General features: G+C 47.2%; 1 protein-coding gene and 1 long non-coding RNA gene across 2 annotated transcripts in view; one reads left to right on the top strand and one right to left on the bottom strand.

Moving 5' to 3' along the window:
* LOC139225845 (uncharacterized) overlaps nt 1-9,357 on the top strand; it is a 62,206-nt gene extending 52,849 nt beyond the window's left edge. Inside the window, exon 3 of the long non-coding RNA XR_011587165.1 lies at nt 8,746-9,357. This is a non-coding gene — a long non-coding RNA (uncharacterized lncRNA). The remainder of the gene's footprint in view (nt 1-8,745) is intronic.
* Nucleotides 1-15,391, bottom strand: part of LOC139225844 (ankyrin repeat and fibronectin type-III domain-containing protein 1-like) — a 1,527,386-nt gene that overhangs the window by 1,460,015 nt on the left and 51,980 nt on the right. The window lies entirely within an intron of this gene.

Below are 15,391 nucleotides of genomic sequence, written 5' to 3'. Positions count from 1 at the left end.
AACAGTTTCTCTCTATTTACTCTGTCCAGACCCCTCATGATTTTGAGCACCTCCATCAAGTCTCCTCTCAATCTTCTCGGCCCTATGGAGTACAACCCCAGCTTCTCCGGTCTATCCACGTAACTGAAGTCCCTCATCTCTGGAATCATTCTCGTGAATCTTTTCTGTACCTTCTCTAAGGCCTTCACATCCTTCCTAAAGTGCGGTGCCCAGAATTGAACACAATACTCCAGTTAAGGCCAAACCAGTATTTTCTAAAGTTTCATCATAATTTCCTTGTTTTTGAACTCTATACATGAAGCCCTGGATCCTGTAAGCTTTGTGAAACACTTTCTCAACCTGCCCTGCCTCCTCAATGATTTGTGCACATATACCCCCAGGTCTCTCTGTTCATGCACCCCCTTCAGATTGTACCCTTCAGTTTATATTTCCTCACCTCATTCTTTCTACCAAAATGTATCTCTTCACACTTTTCTGTGTTAAATTTCATCTGCCACGTGTCCGCCCATTCCACCAGCCAGTCTATTTTCTCTTGAAGTCTATCACTATCCTCCTCACTGTTCACTATATTTCCAAGTTTTGTGTCATCTGCAAATTTTGAAATTGTGCGCTATACACCCAAGTCCAAGTCATTAATAAAAATCAAGAAAAGCAGTGGTCCGACCCCTGGGGAACACCATTGTATACCTTCCTCCAGTCCAAATTGAAGCCCATGGAATAAAGGGACAGTGGCAACACAGATATGAAATTTAAGTGACAGGAAACAGAGAATAGTGGTCAACCGTGATGTCGGTTGCTGCTTGTGTGTGTGTTGGAGAGTCGAAGTTGGTGGTGTCTTCTTCGGGTTGCTCGTGGCTGTTTGTGAACCGCAATTTGGTTTGGTCCAAATGCTTTCTGCACGTTAGTCCATTGACCAATTTGACCTGAAACATCCCTTCTTTGGCTATGACCGTGCCAGCAAGCCATTTGGGACCATGTCCATAATTGAGTACAAATATAGGGTCATTGACTTCAATATCGCGTGACAAGTTTGCGCGATTATGGTACATACTTTGTTGATGCCGTCTGCCCTCGACATGATCATGGAGATCAGGGTGGACAAGAGAGAGCCTTGTTTTGAGTGCCCTTTTCATGAGCAGCTTGGCTGGGGGAACCCCGGTGAGCGAGTGGGGTCTGGTGCGGTAGCTGAGCAGCACTCGGGACAGGCGAGTATGCAGGGAACCTTCCGACACACGTTTCAAGCTTTGCTTGATGGTTTGGACTGCCTGTTCTGCCTGGCCTCTGGATGCGGGCTTGAACGGGGCAGATGTGACATGCTTGATCCCATTGCGGGCCATGAATTCCTTGAATTCAGCACGAGTGAAACATGGTCCATTGTCGCTGACAAGGACATCCGGCAGGCCACGTGTGGCAAACATGGCTTGTAGGCTTTCGATGGTGGCAGTGGACGTGCTTAGAGACGTTATTACACATTCAATCCATTTTGAATAAGCATCCACAACAACCAAGAAAATTTTGCCGAGGAATGGGCCCGCAAAATCAACGTGGATCCTAGACCACGGTTCGGAGGGCCATGACCACAAACTTAGCAGTGCCTCTCTGGGTGCATTGCTCAGTTGAGAGCAAATGTTGCATTGGTGCACGCATGACTCTAAGTCTGAGTCGATACCGGGCCACCACACATGGGATCTGGCTATGGCTTTCATCATTACTATGCCTGGGTGGGTACTGTGTAGGTCGCGTATGAACGTTTCCCTGCATTTCTTAGGCAAAACCACATGATTACCCCACAAAGGACAGTCCACCTGTATGGACATTTCATCTTTGCGCCTCTGGAATGGCTTGATCTTTTCCTGCATCTCTGCTGGGATGCTGGACCAGCTCCCATGGAGAACACAGTTTTTTTACCAGGGACAGTAAAGGATCCTGGCTGGTCCAGGTCCTGATCTGGCAGGCTGTAACAGATGACTTTTCGTTTTCAAATGCATCTATCACCAAGAGCAAGTATGTAGGCTGTGCCATTTCCACCCCGGTGATGGGCAATGGTAGCCGACTGAGAGCATCAGCGCAGTTCTCTGTGCCTGGTCTGTGGTGGATTACATAGTTGTATGCCGACAGCGTGAGCCCCATCTTTGGATGCGGGCAGAGGCATTGGTGTTAATCCCTTTGCTCTCTGAGAATAGCGATATGAGTGGCTTATGGTCAGTTTCTAGCTCAAACTTGAGGCCAAAGATACTGGTACATTTTTTCACCCCATAAATGCACGCCAGAGGTTCTTTTTCGATCATGCTGTAAGCCCTTTCGGCCTTGGACAAACTCCTGGACGCATAGGTGACCGGTTGCAATGTTCCCGATTCGTTAGCCTGTTGTAACACACACCCGACCCCGTATGACGACGCATCGCAAGTTAGCACTAATCGTTTACATGGGTTATACAGAACAAGGAGTTTGTTGGAATATAAACGATTTCTGGCTTTCTCAAAAGCAGCCTCTTGTGATTTCCCCCATACCCAGTCATCTCCCTTGCGCAGTAGCACATGTAGGGGTTCGAGCAAGGTGCTTAACCCGGGTAGGAAATTACCGAAATAGTTGAGGAGTCCCAGGAACGACCGCAGCTCCGTCACGTTCTGTGGTCTCGGCATGTTCTTGATGGCCTCCGTCTTGGCATCGGTGAGTCTGATTCCGTCAGACACGATTCTTCTTCCTAAGAACTCGACCTCTGGCGCCAGGAAAACACACTTTGAGGGTTTCAACCTGAGTCCACATGATCTAGCCGACTTAGATCCTCTTCCAGATTCTTCACGTGTTCGATGACGTCCCGTCCCGATATAAATTGGCCAGAAAAAGCAGCAAACTTGAGGACTGGGAGAATTTTGTAATACAGCAGAGGAGGACAAAGGGTTTAATTAGGAGGGGGAAAATAGAGTATGAGAGGAAGCTTGCTGGGAACATAAAAACTGACTGCAAAAGCTTCTATAGATATGTGAAGAGAAAAAGATTATTGAAAACAAACGTAGGTCCTTTGCAGTCAGATTCAGGTGAATTTATAATGGGGAACTAAGAAATGGCGGACCAGTTGAACAAATACTTTGATTCTGTTTTCACGAACGAAGACACAAATAACCTTCCGGAATTACTAGGGGACCGAAGGTCTAGTGAGAAGGAGGAACTGAAAGATATCCTTATAAAGCGGGAAATTGTGTTAGTGAAATCGATGGGATTGAAGGCCGATAAATCCCCTAGGCCTGATAGTCTGCATCCCAGACTACTTAAGGAAGTGGCCATAGAAATAGTGAATGCATTGGTGATCATGTTCCAACAGTCTATCGACTCTGGATCAGTTCCTATGGACTGGAGGATAGCCAATGTAACACCACTGTTTAAAAAAGGAGGGAGAAAGAAAACGGATAATTATAGACCGGTTAGCCTGACATCAGTAGTGGGGAAAATGTTGGAATCAATTATTAAAGATGAAATAGCAGTACATTTGGAAAGCAGTGATGGGATCAGTCCAAGTCAGCATGGATTTATGAAAGGGAAATCATGCTTGACAAATCTTCTGGAATTTTTTGAGGATGTAACTAGTAGAGTGGACAAGGGAGAACCAGTGGATGTGGTGTATTTGGACTTTCAAAAGGCTTTTGACAAGGTCCCACACAAGAGATTGGTGTGCAAAATTAAAGCACATGTTATTGGGGGTAATGTACTGACGTGGATAGAGAACTGGTTGGCAGACAGGAAGCAGAGAGTCGGGATAAACGGGTCCTTTTCAGAATGGCAGGCAGTGACTAGTGGAGTGCCGCAGAGCTCAGTGCTGGGACCCCAGCTCTTTACAATATACATTAATGATTTAGATGAAGGAATTGAGTGTAATATCTCCAAGTTTGCGGATGACACTAACCTGGGTGGCGGTGTGAGCTGTGAGGAGGACACTAAGAGGCTGCAGGGTGACTTGGACAGGTTAGGTGAGTGGGCAAATGCATGGCAGATGCAGTATAATGTGGATAAATGTGAGGTTATCCACTTTGGGGGCAAAAACACGAAGGCAGAATATTATCTGAATGGCGGCAGATTAGGAATTGGGGAGGTGCAATGAGACCTGGGTGTCATGGTTCATCAGTCATTGAAAGTTAGCATGCAGGTACAGCAGGCGGTGAAGAAGGCAAATGGTATGTGGCCTTCACAGCTAGGGGATTTGAGTATAGGAGCAGGGAGGTCTTACTGCAGTTGTACAGGGCCTTGGTGAGGCCTCACCTGGAATATTGTGTTCAGTTTTGATTTCCTAATCTGAAGAAGGGTGTTCTTGCTATTGATGGAGTGCAGTGAAGGTTCACCAGACTGATTCCCAGGATGACGGGACTGACACAGGAGGAGAGACTGGATCAACTGGGCCTTTATACACTGGAGTTTAGAAGGATGAGAGGGGATCTCATAGAAACATATAAGATTCTGACGGGACTGGACAGGTTAGATGTGGGAAGAATGTTCCCGATGTTGGGAAAGTCCAGAACCAGGGGACATTGTGTTAGGATAAGGGGTAGGCCATTTAGGACTGAGATGAGGAGAAACTTCTTCACTCAAGAGAGTTGTTAGCCTGTGGAATTCCCTACCGCAGAGAGTTATTGATGCAAGTTCATTGGATATATTCAAGAGGGAGTAAGATATGGCCCTTACTGCTAAAGGGATCAAGGAGTATGGAGAGAAAGCAGGAAAGGGGTACTGAGGGAATGAACAGCCATGATCTTATTGAATGGTGGTGCAGGCACGAAGGGCCGAACGGCCTACTCCTGCACCTATTTTCTATGTTTCTATGTGACCAGTATGTCTTCCTGGAAAATCACCGACTTTAGCAGGCTCTCCATGCTCCGTTAGAAAATTGCCGCGGCCGAACGAATCCCAAACGGGCATCTGTTGTAGATGAACAGACCTTTGTGCGTGTTGATGCAGGTGAGACCTTTCGAAGATTCCTCCAGCTTCTGTGTCATGTAGGCCGAGGTCAGGTCCAACTTGGTGAACGTCTTTCCTCCAGCCAGGGTCGCAAATAGGTCATCTGCTTTGGGTAGCGGGTACTGGTCCTGTAGCGAAAAACGGTTAATAGTTACTTTATAGTCCCCACAAATTCTGACCGTGCCATGGCCTTTGAGAACTGGAACAATCGGACTAGTCCACTCGTTGAACTCCACCAGCGCAATGATGCCTTCTCGCTGCAGCCTGTCCAGCTCAATTTCCACTTTCTCTCGCATCATATATGGCACCACCCGTGCCTTGTGGTGGATGGGCCGTGTACCTGGAACCAAGTGGATCTGCACCTTCGCTCCCGAGAAACTTCCAATGCCTAGCTCAAACAACGACGGGAATCTGCTCAGAATCTGGGTACATGAGGCATCGTCGACGGACGAAAGCGCTTGGATGTCATCCCAGTTCCAGCGGATTTTTCCCAGCCAGCTTCTGCCGAACAGTGTGGGGCCATCCCCTGGCACAATCCATAGCGGGAGTTCATGTACTGCTCCATCATAAGAGACTTTTACTTCTGCGCTACCAATAACAGGGATCAACTCTTTGGCGTAAGTTCTTAGCTTGGTATCAATGGAGCTAAGCTTGGGCCTGTGTGCCTTGTTGCTCCACAGCCTGTCGAAGGCTTTGCTCATTATAGACTGACTTGCACCCGTGTTCGTTCCATAGATACTGTAATTCCGCTCAGTTCAACTTTTAACATGATCGGTGGACATTTCGTGGTGAAGGTGTGTACCCCGTACACTTCTGCCTCCTCGGTTCGAGTCTCTAGTTCAGCCTGATCCACCATGGGTTGATCTTCCTCTGCAACGTGGTGGGTTGCAGGGTTTACAGCTCGTCTGCAAATTCACTGGAGGTGTCCCATTGTTCTACAGCCTTTGCACACATAGTGTTTGAAGCGCATTGATGGGCCCGATGATCACATCCACAGCGCCAACAAGGTATTAACTGCCTCGCATTAACGCTTGATGGCGGACTCTGGGTCATCTGAGGTCGTGCAGCTGCCGGCGTGTACGTTCTGCCGTATACATTCCTGCTTGAAAACAACGTTACTTTGTGTACAGTACTAGCCGAAACCTCTTTATGGTGCAAAATTTGTTTGGTGTTATCGCTAGTGGACATAAATGCCTGGGCTATCATTATGGTTTGGCTCAGATTCGGTGTTTCAACAGTCAATAGTTTGCGAAGGATAACCTCATGGCCAATGCCAAGCACAAAAAGTCTCTTAGCATTTGTTCAAGGAATCCACCGAATTCGCAATGTCCTGCAAGGCGCCTTAGTTCGGCAACGTAGCTCGCCACTTCCTGGCCTTCCGACCGTTGACACGTGTAGAACTGATACCTCGCCATCAAAACGCTTTCCTTCAAATTTAGGTGCTCCCGGACCAGCGTACACAGTTCTTCATAGGATTTGGTTGTTGGTTTCACCGGAGCTAGAAGATTTTTCATGAGGCCATAGGTTGTTGCCCCACAGACGGTGAGGAGGATCGCCCTTCGTTTGGCGGCATTCTCGTCCCCTTCCAGCTCGTTGGCCACGAAGGCCTCCCAATCGTCCCCTTCTGAGAATTTCTCCAGGATACCAACAGTTCTTTGCATTTTTGCGTGGTTGTTCATTATCTCGTCGCCCATTGTTATGCTCATAATAAAGTGATACAACTGAGTACTGTTTCCAATGAGTAAGTGTGACCTTAGCTCCTTTAATTAAACTCCAGAGTGCTGATACTTCATGGGAGGCCTGCTCATATACAGCGCTCCCAAGGTATGCTGGGATTCCTTGGGACTCCAACAGGTAGGCCCTCTGGTGGTGGTGTGATACAGGTTGTTAAAGGTTACATACATAACATTACCCATGTTGTAATTTTCACATTTTTGTAAGTTCACTAAACTGAGGAGAGATTTATGCAGGCTTGAAAATAACTAACATAACTGCATTGTTTAAAAAGGGTCAAATAATATATCTAGAAGCAATTTAATAATAAATGTAATGTCTCTTACATCTTTGGGTCTCTTCTGCTCCTCTTAATTTAGATACTTTGGCTTCTGTATTTCTAGAGTACTCTCAATTTGCTGCATAATATTTTTTCCTTATGTCGTTTTTGGTACTTTTGCAAATTTTCTTAAATCTGAGTCCTCTGTGACCGACCCTTCTGCCACTGGAAATGTTTTCCCTTATTTAAGTAACAACTTGTATTTATATAGTGCTTTCCACGTAATAAAATATCCCAAGGTGCTTCACAGGAGCATTATCAGACAAAATTTGACACCGAGCCACATAAGGAGATATTAAGACAGGTGACTTGGTCAAAGAGGTAAGTTTTAAGGAGTGTCTTAAATGAGGAAAGGGAGGTAGCGAGGTGGAGAGGTTTAGGGAGGGAATTCCAGAGCTTAGGGCTGAGGCAGCTGAAGGCATGGCCACGAATGGCAGAGCAATTAAAATCAGGGCTGCTCAAGAAATCAGAATTGGAGGGTTGCAGACATCTCGGAGGGTTGTACGGCTGGAGGAGATTACAGAGATAGGGTGGCGAGGCCATGGAGGGATTTGAAAACAAGGATGAGAATTTTAAAATTGAGGGGTTGCTTAACCAGGAGCCAATGTAAATCAGCGAGCACAGGGGTGATGAGTGAATGGGACCCAGCGTGAGCTAAGAGAACCCTGCCCCCCTGGGTATCAGTCCCTCGTGCAAGGCCCACTCCTCGTGAGAGTTCCTGCCTCGATGTCCTGGTGACTGGCCTGGGCCACCTCGGGTGAGGGCTCTCTCCGCCTGCCGGTGTCTGGGGTCACTGCTCCTGAGCATCTCTGCCGTCCCCAGCCTGCTGCCCTTCTTCAGCAGTGACTATACTTCAAAACAAATGTACTGCATTGGCTGCAAAGCACTTTAGGACATCCACTGGTCATGAAAGACGCTATATAAATGCAAATGTTCATAGAGACTGGATGTCTGGAAATTTGCAGGCTTGCAGCACTTAATGTTTTCGTCATTAATTTTAATTGGTGGAAAATCATGAGCTGCAATTTCCCAGTGGGAGTGTAGGATCATGGGATTGGTACTGTAGAGAGGGCAGGGAATGAGCATGGAAAAAGAACTAGGAAACATGCTCAGAAAGGGTGTGGGCAGGGAATGAGTTCACAGAGGGCAAAGAAAGGTTTGGAGAAAGAAAGTAGAAATTAGGAAAGTGGCAAGGACTCCATTTCCACTGAGCACCATTCACCAGCAGCAGCAGGGAGAGGTAAGAGTCTTATTTCTATAAATTCGTGAGCATTGCCAGAGAAGGCAACTAGTTTCAATCAGATAGATCCCCTGACTAGTGGGTGGTGCTCTAGGTTTGAGTGTTGGTCTGTGCGATGTTAGCTGACATCAGCAGGTGTGTTACAGTTGGTCTCAATGTCACTGGACTGGGCGGGAGGGGGTTAATCAGCAAAGTTTTCTGCTCCTGATCGCTATCCAATAACACCTGCTGGAGAGACAATCAGTCAAATAGTCTTGCCAACACTCGCTGTCTCAGCACACACATGAAAATGGACACTTGGGTACCTCAAGCACCAGAAGAACAATTCCCCAGCAAAAGATAGTTCCTTTAGGAAATGAAGGAAGAAAGAAAGCTTTTCTAGACCTGTACATAAATAAACTTATAAATAGATCTGCGTGAATCTGAAAGAGAAGATCATCACTTTTATTCTTAAGTAAGCAATGAACTACAAGCTTTGTAACACAGATCTTCTTATCCTCATTAGATGAAGATACCTGAAGACATTTATTCATAAAAAGAACAACTGCAATCTCCCTTAGGGGTTGGAAATCCACATTTCTTAAAATAATGACAACTGATATAGCTTTGAACCAACGACTAAATTACTCAGAATGTCACACTAAGAAGATTAGTGACTGCACAGAGGCCGAGGAAAATTTTAATGACTGGTGTGAAATTATTTTCACAAACAGTGATCTGAATACAATCTGCATGCATATGTGCCTGTCAAAGGAGTGAACAGAATTTCAAATGGCTGGGATTTTTAATGAGGTTTTTTGATCTGTCAGTTCCACTGTGCAGCTTGCGAGGTGAATACTGCAATACGAGATAAGGCCAAAGACAATGAAATATATAAATTGTTGTATTTTCTTCAAAAGCAATAAAGTTGATGCACTGCATTTCAAGTGAGAGGCAGACCATTCACTGGGCATGCTCAGTCAACACCAAAGAACAGAAGCAAGTGATTCAAATGCATATTTAAAGAGGGGATCATGACATCAGTTGTTTTTTTCATGAGGAAATGTATTTTTTGTCACGTTATTATTTCTCTACCCTTATTCTGTTCTCCTGGGTCATGCAACCAACTGAAGTTGACAGAATAGATGACTTGGTCTCTGGTTGCTACCTGTGTTAAGAAAGTAAAGAATATAATTTATCTCTGAAACATCCCAAAGCACTCAATATAGAATAATTTGTATTGTGTTAGGTTCTTTTTTTCCTTTTATACAGTACTGTTGTACTGTGGATAAAACATAGCAGTCATTTTGTGCACAGCAAGGTCCCATAAATACAATGAGATGACTGACAGCACAATCTGTTTCTGGTCATGTCGGTTGAAGGAGGAATGTTGGCAAAGGACTGGGGAACTCCCTGCTCGTTTTCCAATGATGACATGGTACTATAAAATCTATCTGATCTTCCTCCCACATCATTTTCCCACTGGCAAAATCTGAATCACATGGATTACATAGAATTACATCAGGCACACAAAAATGGGTGGGCTGGGTTCAGGTCAGATGTTCAAATTTTAAAAATCTGAACCCCAACCCCAACCTGCCCACTTAGAATCCTAGAAATTTACAGGACAGAAGGAGGCCCCATTCAACCCATCGTGTCTCTGCCGGCCGAAAAAGAGCTATCCAGCCTAATCCCACTTTCTAGCTCTTGGTCGACAACCTAAATTAGGGTAGGTGGAGATAGGTTTTAAGGAGTGTCTTAAAGGAGGAAAGAGAGGTGGAGAGGTTTAGGGAGAGAATTCCAGAGCTTAGGGCCTCATCTCTCTCTATCCTCCAGCCCCACAACCCCCCCAAGATATCTGCACTCATCTAATTCTGTCCTCTTGAGCATCCCTGATTATAATCGCTCAACCATTGGTGGCCATGCCTTCTGTTGCCTAGGCCCTCAGCTCTGGAATTCTCTCCCTAAACCTCTCCACCTCTCTTTCTTCCTTTAAGACACTCCTTAAAACCTATCTCCACCTACCCTAATTTCTCCTTAAGTGACTCGGTGTCAAATTTTGTTTTATAACATTCCTGTGGAGCACCATAACTACGTTAAAGGTGCTGCATAGATACACATTGTTGTTGTTGTACCAATTACTTTAAATCGATGCACTCTAGTTATTGACCCCTCTGCTAAGGGAAATAGGTCCTTCCTATCCATTCTATCTAAGCCCCTCATAAATTTTATACACCTCAATCAAGTCCCTCCTCAGCCTCCTCTGTTCCAAAGAAAACAACCCCAGCCTATCCAATCTTCACTCATAGCTAAAATTCTCCAGTCCTGGAGACATCCTCATAAATCTCCTCTGTACCCTCTCTAGTGTAATCACATCTTTCCTGTAATGTTGGGGTCAGGGATTACAATTAGTGTGGGGGGCGGGGTTAGGGGTTAAAGTTGGGGTCAGGGATTACGGTTAACATCGGGGTCAGGCGTTGAAGTCGGGGTCAGGGGTTACGGTTAGTGTTGGGGTTAGGGGTTAAAGTTGAGGTCAGGGGTTGCGGTTAATGTTTGGGTTAGGAGTTAAAGTTAGGGTCCGGGCAGAGGGCAGGGGTCAGGATGGGTGATGTGGGCGGGGACTGCCAGCTCTCCACTATTAACCCCTCTGTTGTCACCAGGTGTCTCCTCCTTATTTCACTGGGACTCGGTGTTTTGCTGCTTTTAATGCGGAGGAAGCGGGACTTTGTCCCCGTCCTGCCCCCATTGCCAGCTCCGTCCTTCGCTCACTTTCTCTTCCTGCTCCTCAGCTTTCTCCAAGCCTGGGAGTGGGGGGGTGAAAGAGAGAATCCTTCAGCTTTGGGCTGTCAGTGCCCCCTGGCTGCCTTCATGGGCCTGTCCAATGTTAAGGGATGTTTGTAATGTCAGCCAGTGTTAGCGGCCGGGCCGAGTGGAGCCGCATTGCAGAGGCTTAAAGGTATTAGGGTTTTACTTCTGGGTTTTACGGAGGCAAGACAAGGGGCAGGCAGCCAACCCGTTCCCACCAAATATTTTAATGTGATTTGTAGCCTCGGATTTAACCTGCTTTACAGGTTTTACAGTGGGTGACCGGGTTTCCCAGGCCTTGGGAAACAACAAAAAATTGTCGCTACTGTTGAACCCCCAAGGAATTTTGGAACCCTCACTGTCTATGCTCACACATGAAGAATACTGAGGTGCTAGAGGGCAGTCATACCTAAACAAGAGTGAGGAGATAGGAGCAAACTGGAAAGGAGAATCTGACCCTCAGCAATGAAAAAAAAACATATTTTATTCCGTATTCAACATACACTGAAAACCAGAAAAAGAGATACAGCCTGGCATGTCCCATACTGTGAAATCTGCCCCTGTTACTCAGAATGTTGCACCAATGTATTAATAGTTTAAACAAGGCAGGAGCATCAGTGAGACCCTGAATTTGCTGTGTTCAGTCTGTTTGCTTTTCTCTCTCCCATAAGGACTCCTCGTGGATGTACAGAATGTCTGCAGACAGCCAGTGACTAGTACTCACAATGATAGCTGCATGACCAGACACACCCAGTCAAAATTAATGCTGTTTCTATTGAAGGGAGTACTACTGTAATCTAGCTGTGAAACCAGTTAATCATTGCCCATGTCTTTTTTTCTAAACTGCTAGAGGAAAGATCTCAATAAAGCATGTTTAACAGTTCCAAATGCAATTTTCAGACATATTGGCCCCAAGTTTCGCCATGATTTGCTCCTGATTTTTAGGAGCAACTGGTGTAGAACGGAGTATCTTAGAAATCGGAATTCTCGCCATTTAGTTTGCTCCAGTTCTAGTCAGTTAGAACAGTTTCACTTTGGAACAGAATTTTTTTTTCAAAAGGGGGCGTGTCCGGCCACTTACGCCTGTTTTCAAAGTTTCATCAGTGAAAACTTACTCCAAACTAACTTAGAATGGAGTAAGTGAAGATTTTTGTACGCTCGAAAAAACCTTGTCTACACTTTAGAAAATCAGGCGTAGGTTACAAATCAGGCGTAGGGAATGGGGGGGGGGGGGGGTTTAAAGGGAAGTTTACAAACATTAAACACTTCAGTTTTACAAATAAAGAGCCATCATCAATAATAAATGATAAAAACATCAATAAATCAACCAATAAATCAATCAAAAAAAATTAATAAGAAATAATTTTTTTTTTTAAATCAATAAATAAAACATTTTCTACTTACCGACTGCAGCACCGGGAGCCTTCCAACAGCATGCTGGGATGCCCCCCCCCTGTGTGTCTCTGTCAGTGTCTCTATCTCTGTCTGTCTGTCTGTCTGTGTCTCTCATTCTCTGTCTGTCAGTGTCTGTGTTTCTGACAGCGAGGGGAGGGGGAGGAGGGGGGTAGAGGGAGAGAGGGGGGAGCAGAGGGAGGAAAGGAGGAGGGGGAGAAGGGGGAGGGGGAGGAGGAAAAGGGGGGGAAAGAAAAAGGGGGGAAAAGGAGAAGGGGGAAAGGAGAGGGGGGAAAGGAAGGGGAGGAAAGGAGATGGGGGGGGAAAGGAGATGGGGGAGGAAAGGAGATGGGGGGGGAAAGGAGAAGGGGGAGGGAGGCTGAACGGGACGGGTCCAGTCGGGCCCGAGACTTTGGGCAGGGCCCGTCCCCAGCACCAGATTTACAGGTGGGTGGCATTGGGTCGGGTCAGGATTGCGGGTCGGGTCGGGGGGAGCGTGGGTCGTGGTCGGGAGCGCGGGTCGGGTCGGGGGGCTGGTGGGAGGGAGGTCGGTTCGGTTCGGGTCGGGGGGAGGGAGGGAGAGGAAGGTCAGGTCGGGGGGAGGGAGGTCAGATCGGGTCCAGTCAGGGGGGGGTGGGGGGAAGCGGGAGTCGGGTCGGTGTCGGTGTCGGGTCCGGTCCGGAGGCGGGAGGCGGGGGGGGGGTGGGGAAGCGGGAGTCGGGTCGGGTCCAATCCGGGGGGTCGGGTCGGGTCCGGTCCGGGGGGCGGGGGGGGGAGGGGGAAGCGGGAGTCGGGTCGGGTCGGGAGGAAGCAGGAGCTGGCCGTGGGAGGAGCCTTATTCACGCAGCTCCAGTGAGACCATTCGGCCAGGGCTAGGGGCTGCGTGCTTCGGCCCTCCCACACAGCTTTGGGTGCCTGGAGTTACTGCACATGTGCGCCCACTGTAGCGTGCATGTGCAGAGGTCCCGGCACTGTTTTCAGCCCAGGGACCTGGCTCCGCCCCCTACTGCTCCTGCTGCGCTGCGCCGAGCTGCAAACGACCTGCAGGGAGGTGGAGAATCTGGACGTTTTTTTTAGGCGCACTTTGTGGCGCGAAAAACGGGCATCCAGGTTGGGACTGCGCCGTTCTAGGCGCGGCTCGAAACTTGGGCCCATTCACTCAGCAATAGAAAGAACTTGAACTTATATAGCACCTTTCACATCCTCAGGATATCCCACAATGCTTCACAGTCAATGAAGTACTTTTGAAGTGCAATCATTGTTATAATGTCAGCAAACGTGACAGCAAATTTTCAAACAGCAAGGTACCACAAACAGCAACCAGATAAATGATCAGATAATCTGCTTTCGTGGTGTTAATTAGGAGATAAATCTTGTCCAGAATACAGAGAACTCCCCTGCCATTCTTCGAATAGTGCCATGGGATCTTTTATATCCATGTGAGAGAGTAGACAAGGCCTCAGATTAACATCTCATCCAAATGATGGATGGTCAAACCTCTCTGCTAAAAACACTGAGCTTTGCTGAAAAACGGGTCGAGTTGCTCTGCTTCCATTATGTTTTTTCTACCTCATCAGGCACTCAGAGATCTTTAGTTCAGGAGTACTAAAGTAATGTAAGTTGTTATTAGTGTTGTTGAGTACTTAACGACCAGTTACAGAGGAACAACGTCACACTATATTTCCTGCGTGTGAGGATCAGAGAAGGGAGAAAATTAGCATTGAGCAAAACAGTGCTCAAGTTGCTAATTACTGGGAGAAAGGGTTGAAGCGGACAGTCACGTACAGTAATTGAAGCAGTAGTATGCAAGTCTGCATAAGGTTTCCCCGATAGCTTAATGAGTTTATTCAGTGAGTAGCTGAGTTATACAGACCAGCTAAGTCCCAGAATCAATCTCTGGCTAGCTGATGTGAGTTAGAGAATGATCATAGGCAGTCCCTTGAAATCGAGGAAGACTTGCTTCCACTTTAAAAGTGAGTTCTCAGATGACTGTATGGTCCAATGCGAGAATTACAATCTCTGTAACAGGTGGGGCAGACAGTGGTTGAAGGAAAGGGTGGGTTGTGAGTCTGGTTTGCTGCATGCCCCTTCCGCTGTCTGCACTTGGTTTCTGCATGCTCTCGGCGATGAGACTCGAGGTGCTTAGCGCTCTCCCGGATGTTCTTCCTGCACTTTGGCCGGTCTTGGGCCAGGGATTCCCAGGTGCCGGTGGGTTGTTACACTTTATCAAGGAGGCTTTGAGGGTGTCCTTGAAGCGTTCCCTTTGCCCACCTGGGGCTCACTTGCCATGCCGAGTAGAGCACTTGCTTAGGATGTCTCGTGTCGGGCATGCAGACAATGTGGCCCACCCAACGGAGTGGGTCGAATGTGGTCAGTGCTTCGATGCTGGGGATGTTGGCCTGAGTTAGTGCGTCTTTCCTCCCAGTGGATTTGCAGGATCTTGTGGAGGCAGCGCTGGTGGTATTTCTCCAGTGCTTTGAGGTGTCTGCTGTATATAGTCCACGTCTTTGAGCCATATAGGAGGGCAGGTATCACTACTGCACTGTAGACCATAAGCTTGGTGCCAGATTTGAGGTCTTGGTCTTCAAACACTTTCTTCCTCAGGCGACCGAAGGCTGCACTGGCACACTGGAGGCAGTGTTGGACCTCGTCATCGATGTCTGCCCTTGCTGATAGAAGACTCCGAGGTATGAAAAATGATCCTCGTTGTCCAAGGCCGAGCCATGGATTTTGATGACTGGGGGAAGTGCTGTGTGGCAGGGTCAGGTTGTTGGAGGATCTTTGTCTTACGGATGTTTAGCGTAAGGCCTATGCTTTCGTACGGCTCAGTGAAGGTGTTGACGATGGCTTGGAGTTCAGCCTCTGAGTGCGCGCAGACGCAAGCGTCATCCGCGTAATATTGTTCGATGACAAAGGATGGGACGACCTTGGATCTAGCCTGGAGGTGACGTAGTTTGAACAGGTTCCCATTGGTT

Source organism: Pristiophorus japonicus, chromosome 15 (assembly GCF_044704955.1).
Source record: "Pristiophorus japonicus isolate sPriJap1 chromosome 15, sPriJap1.hap1, whole genome shotgun sequence".
NCBI lineage: Eukaryota > Metazoa > Chordata > Chondrichthyes > Pristiophoridae > Pristiophorus > Pristiophorus japonicus.
This window is presented reverse-complemented; position numbering and strand designations above follow the sequence as displayed.